We start from the raw sequence: 10,941 nt of genomic DNA on the forward strand, positions 1-10,941 counted from the left end.
CGCGCCCACTAGCCAACACGACGCCATCGCCGGCCGCGGGGGCCCGCGCCGCCACCTCCGCGCGAGGGAGAAGAGGGGCCTCGCCGCCGCCGACGCCACGCGGGCTTTGCCCGGCGACGTCCTCTAGCGGCGGCGAGGAGAGGGGAGGGAAGGTGGGGGGAGCTCGGAGGGGCGCCACCAGGGGAGGCCCTCGGTCGCGCGTGGGCGCGACGCGAGGAGCCTAGGGTTTTGTTTGATCAAGGACGAGGGATATCACTTGGTCCGTTGAAACAAACTTACTGGTTGCCCTATACGTGTACATCAATTGTCATGCATTCCGCATGTGCTCAGGGACTGCATGTACTTACGTACGCTATATTACATTTGCATCACACGCATACACACACCCACACCCACCAGTGAAGAACCTAATCACATAGTAAGATGAAAATGACCATATTACCGCTCCTACTCCTCCTCGTGTGTGGCTCTACTACCGCCTTTCGTCTCCAACTCAGCCAGATGGACGCTGAAGCCAACATTAGCATGGCTGAGCGCCTGGGCCGCGCCGCCGCGCGCACCCACCTCCGCTTTGCGTCATTGAGCGGGCTGGCCGTCCTCATGGGGGACGGGTACACCGCGGACTATGCTCTGGGCATGCCACGACAAGGGGTGCTGGCCATAGTCGACCTCAGGAGCAACCTCATCTGGTTGCAGTGTATCTCCTGTCGTCCGAACTGCTTCGACCAGGAGATCAGCTACTACTACGACTTCAGCCGTTCCGGGACGTCCCGTTCTGTGCGATGTAGCGATTCCACGTGCGCCGACGGCTACGAGTACGAGACCCGGCGGAGGCCATGGCGGCATGTGTGCTGTCCGGACCAAGTACTCCGGCATCGACATCTCTGGTGTCCTCCGCACAGACGAGTTCAGCTTCGGGCCAGCCCAGGTGAACATGAGCTTCGGGTGCATCGGAGAGACCAGCCTGCCGCCAGGGCAGAACCTCGGCGGCCCGTCCGGCGTCCTCGGGCTCGGCAGGGGCCGACTGTCGCTTGTGTCTCAGCTCGGAGAGAAGAGATTCTCTTACTGCCTCACCGACTACAACGGCGGCCAGCTGAGCCCGCTGTTCGTTGGATCGTCGGCGGGCCTGAGTGGCAACGCGCCGGTGACCTCCGCGCCGTTCGCCATGAACCCTCGCGACGAGCCGTTCTCCTCCTTTTACTACCTTCTCCTGTCCGGGATGACACTCGGAGAATCTCGGCTGGACATCCCACAGGAGGCCTTCCACGTACGGCGCATCGCGCCGACGCTATGGACCGGCGGCGTGATCACGGACGTCATGAACCCCTACACATACCTCGTTGATGTGGCTTACATGGCGCTGAAGCAGGAGGTGACGCGACAGCTGGGCAGGAGCCTGGTGCAATCACCGGTGGACTATCTGGAGCTCTGCGTGGCGGTCAGGGACATCGACGGACTGCCGCCGCTGGTGCTGCATTTCGGCGACGGCGTGGACGTGAAGGTACCGGCGGAGAACTACTGGGTACCCATGGGCTTAGACACGGCATGCATGCTAGTCGTTAACTCGGCGTTGATGGGGATGCTTCCCTGGAACGAGACGACAGTTATCGGAAGCTACATGCAGCAGAACTTCCATATTCTGTACGATCTGGAAAACGACATGATCTCCTTCCAGGCGGTCGACTGCGCCACCATTTGACAGCGAATAAGATTAAGCAGAAACGATGATCGGACGGCTGAGAGCTCCTAGTTGACGAAAAAAGGCTCGTGTTAAGGATATTGCATACTAATTAAGTTGTAATGTAATAATGTTACAAAGGAATGCCCTTATATATATATAGATATGCTCTTGTTTATCTTGCTACACGTGTACCTTGTGCATTTTGTATCATTGTTTTATTCTTTTTCGAGAGCATTCCTTGCTACTACTCCACTTTACAAGTATATATATACCTAGTTAAATATCACGGCCATGCATGCTACGGCGTTGAGGAAGATGCATCAGGCCGGCACGATCGAGCGTGCTATGTTTGCGGCATGCGACGACAGACTAGTCAGCTCGTTTAGCTAATACTTACTATATATACTTGCTGCATGCAGAGACGAGCACGTAAGGATAAAAATTGCGGCATGCCACGGTAGATTAATGAGCTCTGACACTGTTGCTAGGTAGCTACTAGCTAGTTCGCCAAACCGAGACAAAAAAAAAAATAGACCGTGAGAGGCGGGCACGATAAACATGCCTCATTGCATCCTGGGGGTCTGTTACTGTATTCTGTTACCTAGAGGGGGGATAAAACCACACCACCAACTTCTTCTATAACTGCTGGTTTCTAGAAGAATGGGTTGGACCGAAGCCCCCTATACGGGCCAATGGAGGGCTCGGCCATAACATGGCTAGACCCCGCCTCTACTAGGCCTATACATAGGAAAACCTCAAATGTAGCCCAGCAAATGTAGCCCGGCTTTGTTTTTCTTTTTTTCAAACCTTTTCGATTTTAAAGTTTTAGAAAATTTTGAAAAAAATATAGACATAGAGAACGTTGTAATATATTAGTGTATAAATTTTTAGATTGAAATACATTATATCTGTCCCTCGGTAAAAATGAAAAAATCTTGCAAAACGACGAAATCTAGATTTTAGTGTATTGTTCGTTATTGTTCTATTCACCAATGACGAACTCAAGATTTGTTATTTTTGTTGAGCGAAAAAACAACAAATTTTCATCATGAAAAGTTACACACTTCTAGATTACAATATTTTCTTTATCGCAGTATTTGTTTCAAAAACAATTAACATGTTTGAACTGAAATTTTCATAAATTCAAAAAATGGCCTAAAACCTGGCCTACAAAAGTCCACTCTCTACATACATACCGCTACATGAAATCTGCTTTTCTCACCGGCCATTAATTATTTTAGTACGAGCTAACACATGCCAATAGATGGACAATTACCGAGGTCAATTTTATGGAAAGCTATAAGTCAATAAGTGTACACACCTCTTGTAGCCTTTTATGTCAGATTGAAGCCGTCAAATCTGTTAGTCAGTAGTGTAGTTATTTTGACTACACTAGTACAAATGCCCGTGCGTTGCCACGGGTTCTCAAATTTTATTTCTCAATGCATATATATAATTTACAGCTCACTGTAAAATTCAAAATTATATATCATAATGTACTACAACATGATAATATCAGCCGCAATAACAAGATAACATTGTTGTGCATGTGCGTTCTAAATTCTAGGTCTTCTTGTTACTCTTTCGCGGTAAGTCCCACAACATGTGTTCTGGGCCGTCATAACTGTCAACTCAATAACCTATCCTTTTGGATGTATTATTGTCTCACAAAACGTGGATGCTATAAACATAGTTATAACTAAAGAAATACTTCTTTTTTGATTAGTCCAAACAACAATTTGATATTCATAAATCATGTAAAGACGACCGCCTCCTCACTCTCTCAAGCTCACCCACTTTATCGAGCTCCACCACTCTCTCGAGAAGACCGAGCGAAGATTGGTCCGCGCAACTGCAAATTTGATCCGAATTTGCGGTGAAACAGACAACGTCCGCGCGTGTATGATTGCCGCCTGGCCAAATGGAGGCCAATAATTAAGAGAGAGATGTGGTTCTGGGCACTGATTAGTCCCTGTCTAAGGAACGTGCCCCACAAAATTTTGTCTAAACTTGTGTTATTTTGTTATTTTTGCTGCGCTTAAAATATACATAATTTCGCATTGTAGATTGGCATCTTAGTAGTTTACACCATTGGCTCCATGCGGATATTCTTTTAAAAAACATTTGAACACTTTTTTCGATTTTATTTTCAAATGGGGATCAGTATCCGGGACGCACACAACCCCAAATGGGCTTAAACTTACCCACATGAAAAAAAGAATAACCTAAAATAGGTTACTCTAAAAAAAAATTGCATAAAAAACCTGCAACAGTGCCTATTTTTAGTTAAACTCCTGTAGCTTTATTCAGAAGATGATAACATATTTGATTGGACATGCCCAATCAGAAAATTCCAGGATCAGTTCTAAAGAAGCTACTGAAGAATATAATGATAAAGAATTTGGCGCACACATGTGCAGCCTTATTAGCCTCCGTACAAACAAAAACAAATCTAAATCCCCGAAGATTTAAGATGATATATGTTCCATCTACTTGAAAACTTGGCCACTGGCTGACCTCATTCCTTGTCCAAACTGCCGTCGATTAACTACATCGTGATAATCCGTCTCCAGCTCAATATTTCTCCGTTGCTAGCATTAATCCATCTCCGCAAGCAAGGATTCAGTCGTCGGGGGCCTCCGTACGTTCAACCTTCATGCAGCAAGCAGCCCCGAACTGTCCATCCGAAAACACGTTGTTCCTCATGAACAAACACCATCAGTGTTAATTTTAAAACAATTGTCATCCGGTTTCCTCCACTTCTCCACGATTGTATTTGTATTAGCTTTCTCTTCACTCAGATTTTATCAGTTCATTCGCTCTCCTTGGCTGGTACTTCTCTTCTCCATGTCCACGATGACAATTTTTATAGTTTCTCCAAATGCACCACAGAACTGAAACTGCAATGCTGGCTGTCTAGAACGTCCCTCACCCATGTAATAGGGTGCAGGTTAGGCACATTCAGACCAAAATAATTTCTTGCCGCTACCAGAAGAGTTTGGCATGCTCACAACGTATTAAAGCATGGTAGAAATCTTCTTTTTCATAAACACACAAAGGACAAAAACTAATGGGGATAATATATCACCAGACAAGAATACAGAAAGATCTAGATTACTTTTTTGTTTGCTAGGCTAAGATGTAAAGCCGATGCAAAATAATAATCTAATTCTGACTGGTACTCCCAAGATATCTAATCATATTCAGGTTCAACAAGAAAAAAAAATGATACTCTGATTCTGATCGGTACTCCCCAAATATCTGAATTCAAGATGTGGATTTTTTTTGAAACAGATAAACCTCGCAGGTTCGACTAAATACCGACAATGAAAACACACATAAAATCTAATCCGTACACACAGCTTAAGTCTGTTCTACTTTATTACTCAAAACTGATAACAAGCATCAATGCAAATAAACTTAGAACAGAAGAACACCTGGTTATCTGAAACACAACATAATTGGCAGTATGACAGACTCTAATGTGCAACATAAGTTGACAAAACATATGTTGTTGATGAAGCATCATAATATGAGGTAAAATCAAACCAAAAAATCAAATTTAAACCGTCCCAGAAAAGGATAAATTACTGAACTCAACTTGCTCTGAAGGGTTCACAACACCACACAGTATATAGGAGAACAACACCTTATCGTCAACCAACACAAGATTGAGGTTGATTGCTGTCTGATCATCACAGGTCCTGCAGTAGTCCCATATGCGAGCAACCTCGACACCGATGCACCAATGCCTAATGGACGGAGAAACATGAGAGAGCTCTTGGCACAACCCATTCTGAAAATAGATGGCCCAGCAAACTCTTTACTACAATCCGCATGATATAAACACAAGGCTCCGTCAATATTTCTGTGCCCATCCTAGTGGCCAGCACAATATGCTCAAACTGTGTCGCCCAGGTGCCATCCGAATGATAGTAGTCCATCCATTCTCCCATCTAACACACTCTGCTTTGTCCATTATAAGTAATAGGTTTGCAAAAATTCCAAAGAGAATGTCAACTTCATCTGAACTTTTAAGACACATACATTTCTACTTAAGATAAAAGTAAAAAAACGTCTAGGACTACATATAAATATAAAGCTTAATTACCAAAACATAAAGACTTCCTTAAAAAGCAATGTTTTATCTTCTGAAAAATGACACATTGTCAATCATAGTCAAACCACTGAGAATTCCAGTATATCATACTTTAAAGGAATATAAGGGAAATTGTTTGGAAATAGAACTTGAAACATATACATCAATACATAGAATGCAGTACATACCAATTGTGAATGTTTGACCTTCAACCATTTGTGTCAGACTTACAGTGCGGAATGCTAGGATCAGATGTCACCATTTGATCTGCAGGATGCAAATTATTAAACTTCTTGTACACAAAATGACCTGAACTCTAAGGAGTCAGAACGTCCATGAACAATTCCCCATAGGTCATTATAATCAATGAACAAAAATAAAATCAGATAAAGACTACCATAAAATAAAGAATCATAACACAGGCACCAAGTCACTGAAAATTCCATACACTTCATAAGACCATCGCAGGAAAAACCTCATGTCTTTCCATCTTGCACTGACCCTCCCCCGCCACATCTGGTGTACCACTTTTTTCAGCCGATGGATGCTTCAGAAGGAGGTGGGTGCCAAATTCACTCCATGGTTCAGAGGCAGAGGTAGATGCCAAATTGAACTACACTCCCTTCTTGATGGGTTCCTGGTACGCATAATTTTCTTTGAAGGTGTCCTAGAAATTTAAAAGTACCAAATCAACTGAGAGAAAAGCAATACAAAAATAACTTCACTATAAGGTAGAACATGAGTAAGGAGTCTGTAGTGTAGTCCTTATTATGGTTCATCAAAGGCATGTAAGAAAATATGAGTGCATCAAACATACACAGAGATCTTTGTTAAGTAATCTTCAATTGAATGATCCTTTTACAAAAACATATTTACCATATCATTCGATGGAATGTCCCAGTATTATCACAGCAGAATATGTCAACCTGGTATGTAGAAGAGAATTTGTAAGAGTTTGCACACAAAGAAACATGAACATAATATGGTTAGTTTACTAACATTCCCAGCAGATGGCATTATAAATGGCTCTGTGCAGAAATTGCACGTCGTACTGAAGTCATTGAAGATGTATTAACTGCGGTAGAAAACTCCATCAGCAGTTCAGAAGGGATCACAAGAATCAACGAACCACATAAGAAAGGTTTATATTTGCTCCTTGTCGGATCATCCCGTCCCTATACACTGACTAAACAAACACTTCAATGATACAAGTACATAATAGCATGTAACTTCAGTTTATAAATTTATAGTGTGTAACTGAAAGATCAATGGACTATCTCAATCTTCGTGTTATCTAAAATTACCATCATAAGAACATAACCTGCTGCAATTATCACAAAAAAAGCAAAATAGTATGAACATGACACTTTCCTTGCTAGTTGCAGTAACCTGTCATGCAATTAAAATGTCAGCTTTAGATATGCATACTCAAAAGTCACAATCATTTCTAGCAAAATAGTATGAACATGACACTTTCCTTGCTAGTTGCAGTAACCTGTCATGCAATTAAAATGTCAGCTTTAGATATGCATACTCGGAAGTCACAATCATTTCTAGCTCATGAAAGGAAGTTACCCTCTCGGTTGAGAATAAGACAGTCCTACTACATCAGTTTCAGAGTTTCCTACTGGCATTCCGGTAAGAAACAATAACCTGCGTAAGCAAGATGAAAACATTTCAAAATAGTAGAACCATCATGAATTTCAGGGGCAATAGGATGACATGGTAAACTTGCACTCGGAAAAATATTATAGTCTCGCTGAAAGTTAAATTGGTTGGGGATATGTAAAACTCAGCTTTTCGTTTATTGTCTTGCAATACTACATGAATCAGAACAAAATATATCAAATAATCTAATTCTTTTAGTGTTCTGCTATACTGCAATTGTGGCCACTGTACAAGCAAAAAACTGAATGTCGCTGCTAATTCAACTAAAGCAGCCGACCATATTTGTAGCATACCAAATAATCGTGTGACAGGGAACCTACAAAAGAGTAAACATACCAGGTGCCTCCTACTGTGGTGCCTCTTATAAACCATTTCGATCTTAAATTAATTCCTCAAAAGAAGAACCAATAATCGATGAAAACTCAAACTTTTGGAGTTTTAAGAAATCTGGGAAGCAACAAATGAGATCGTCCCTCACCAAATCAAGAAAGAAGTCAATTGTGGATGAGCGAAGGCCATGATTCTCACACGAGTTGTAGATTAAATTTGCCATTCAACAAGCCAAATGAACCAGACAAGTAGTCTCCCCCTCACGCACAATTATACCCTCTGATTTCTAATGTGAATGCATGATAATATTTGCATGGTTAACAGACATGACTACATATTAATTAGGCAAATGAACACTTACAGGGTCAGCCATGGTCAGAGATGCAGATGAGGCATCTCCACGTAAGTGAGGAGCCGAGCTCCCCAAATGGCCACAGCTGCATGCTTGCACCTCGTGAGTCGTGACTACACACGCAAGACAGATGTTGCCACTCATAACAGCGTCGGCGCCCAATAAAAGTGATCGCTGTGATGGAGGGAGCCATTCTCCGACAACCAGACCGCGTCAATGCTTTGCCTTCACAGAAGCGGTGTTTCCCTTTTTCCATAATATGCAATTCATTTTTAGCCCTAATTCCTAAATTCTTTCTGCAGCTATCCCTGCATGGGAGTATTTCAACAAACATATGGTGGGCATGGCACAAACCTGCTAGGGCCGGTGCCTCACGGATGGCTATGTTGCTCCCCGCCGCCAATAGGAAGGAGCCTGGTCCTCTTCGTCCCCCTCCCGCAGCCGCTTCAGCCGCTGGACCTTCAACCATGGGAGGCCGGTGGCGAGTTCCCCGCTCTATGACGGCGAGGCACGATATAGACGAGGTGAGGGCGACGGGGAAAGAGGTGGAAGGGTGCCGGGAGGAGATGAGCGAGGCCGGTGGAGCGGCGGCGGCGGCGAGGTTGCGTGTGAGGAGGGGAAGCATGAGGGGAGGAACAGACGAGGCGGCGGCAGGCGGCATCACATGTGAGTTGCGAGACTGGTGGCTATCTCAGTATCTCCTTTTCCCAGCCAACCATCTCTTAACACTACTGAGACTCCTCGCCTCAGTCCCTGCGGGAGACGACCACGGTGTCGGGTGGTGGCGCCGGCGCACGTGGTGTAGCGATGGAGAACGGTGGCTGTCGCCCGGGGAAGAGAAAGGGATTGCTGGCGGCGGATGGGGGTAGGCAGCAAAACCCTAGCTCTGTTCGCCTCTCGGCATCCAGAGAACTGCAAAGCGATGAAAAACGTCGGGGGTCGGGGGCGGGGGCTGTGTGGATTAATTTCCCAATGTGCAAGGGACCAAAGTTCAAAATGCACAGCGACGGGAGTCGGGCGTTGACCACCAAAACTTGGTCGTAGTGTGAAGGTGGGCAGAATAGGGAACGCATTCCTCCTTTTTAAGTAGTGTAGTTGTAGATAGTGGTATATTTGGTGAATTAGACGCCAAAAATAACATGGTACAATTAAAAATGTCGATCAAAGTCCATGTTGCAAAAAAAATTCGTGCTACGGATCCGAAACATAAAAGAAGGATGGTAGCTGGACAAATGAGAAGGAGGATTTTGTTATGGTGAATGTTGATGCATGGTTTAATCTTGATGGAAGGAAAAGGCTCAATGGGATCTTTCATGCGAGACGATAGACAGATCTTTATTGCAACAAGCAACAACTTTGTAGATTATGCATGCGATGCGCTTGCAGTAAGATATGGTCTCTATGTGGCTAATCAGGTGGGCTGCAATAGATTAGTTATACAATCAAATTGGCTGGAAATTATCATTTCTCTAAATGAGGCGGGTTTTACGGCGACGACAGCTCTTGAGGATAAATGCATCCACGTGACATCGTTTACTAAAGTTGAATATGTTTTGTGTTCCTAGGAATGCCAATAGTGTAGCTTACGCTCTAGTTAAATTTTGTGAAACTCAAGCATGTGTTTAGAATGAGGAACCGCCTAGTTTTATTAACTATTTGTTAACTGACGAAGTAATTTTGCTTTGATTTATAAAGCCTACACCATGTTTCCCCTAACAAAAAAACTTGAGCCGTGGCATTTACTATTCAAAAAGAAAAGAAAAACTTGAGCCGTAGCATTGGAGACAGCAGTAACAACAAAAATGGGTTCAGCTTATGGAGAACTGTAACTGTACAAATTTTGTAGCCTTTGATGGCGGATTAAAGGCGTCAAATTTGCCGCGTGTACACTACTGTCTCGATCTCATGAGTTGAGCTTGAGCCATAGCATCGGAGGGATGAGCAGTAAGATCAAAACGAGTTGATTTGAAATTACTGAAACAGAGGATAAATCAGGTATCTTACGGGATGAAGCACACAACTACAAGGCACAAAAATCTGGATTCATGGCTGCTTCACTGAAACTTCCCTCGTAACTAAGAGATCCATAGAGAGAAAGAGGCAACTGCCAAGATCTTTGTTAATCTTCAACTGGGAGGTCTTGAGGTGGAAGAGACCCAGGTGAAGTCTATTCTCATCGAGGTCTAGACGAAGGCAAGGCTTATGGATGCCGATACCAAGTCCATGGTCTTGGAGGCCAAAGCCAAGATTATGGCCAAGAAGAACCGGATCATGCTTCCGTGCAAAGAGCTTGGATTGAGAAGAAGCAAAATATGATCCTTGCTCGCGATGATTGAAGGGCATTTGAATAAATAATTGCCATGTGGGTGAAAGTAGCCACTTTTTGGGTGAAGCTTACCATTTTTGGATAAATTGTAAGATATTATCTTAATTTGCACATCTGGGAGAAACTTGCCACTAGTTGTAGTTGATGCTGCCTGGAGGGAAATGGCATATGTTTGCCACATATTATGCCTACCACATATTATGCTTGCTAGTCGCTATATTTTTGTGTTTCAGTTTGAAATGAAGTGGCCGACTGGGTAGATCTTCAAATTACCAGCGAACGGAATGAAACGTGCCACTGGGCGCACTGTCCGGGCTGGCATACTATCCGCTGGTTGAGGCAAATAGACACAAACGAATCGTTTGGATCGCCAATTTAGGTTGACCCTATGAAGATGCCCTAAGGCCGGTCCAATGGATCGAGAAGTACAAACGAAAGTGACCACTACTGAAACAACTAACACAAACACTGCGTATACACACTAA

General features: G+C 43.9%; 1 long non-coding RNA gene across 2 annotated transcripts; it reads right to left on the bottom strand.

Moving 5' to 3' along the window:
- Window positions 1–5,586: 5,586 nt before the first annotated feature.
- Window positions 5,587–7,385, bottom strand: LOC124688659. 2 transcript variants are annotated; one of them, XR_006998597.1, is made up of 4 exons: window positions 7,356–7,385; window positions 6,780–7,169; window positions 6,657–6,706; window positions 5,587–6,447 (listed from the first exon to the last, which is right to left on the bottom strand). It is a non-coding gene; the product is annotated as an uncharacterized LOC124688659 (long non-coding RNA). The 2 variants fall into 2 exon arrangements; XR_006998596.1 differs by lacking the exon at window positions 7,356–7,385 and having other exon boundaries at window positions 6,780–7,192.
- Window positions 7,386–10,941: the final 3,556 nt, after the last annotated feature.

The sequence above is a fragment of the Lolium rigidum genome, chromosome 2 (genome assembly GCF_022539505.1).
Source record: "Lolium rigidum isolate FL_2022 chromosome 2, APGP_CSIRO_Lrig_0.1, whole genome shotgun sequence".
Classification (NCBI taxonomy): Eukaryota; Viridiplantae; Streptophyta; class Magnoliopsida; order Poales; family Poaceae; genus Lolium; species Lolium rigidum.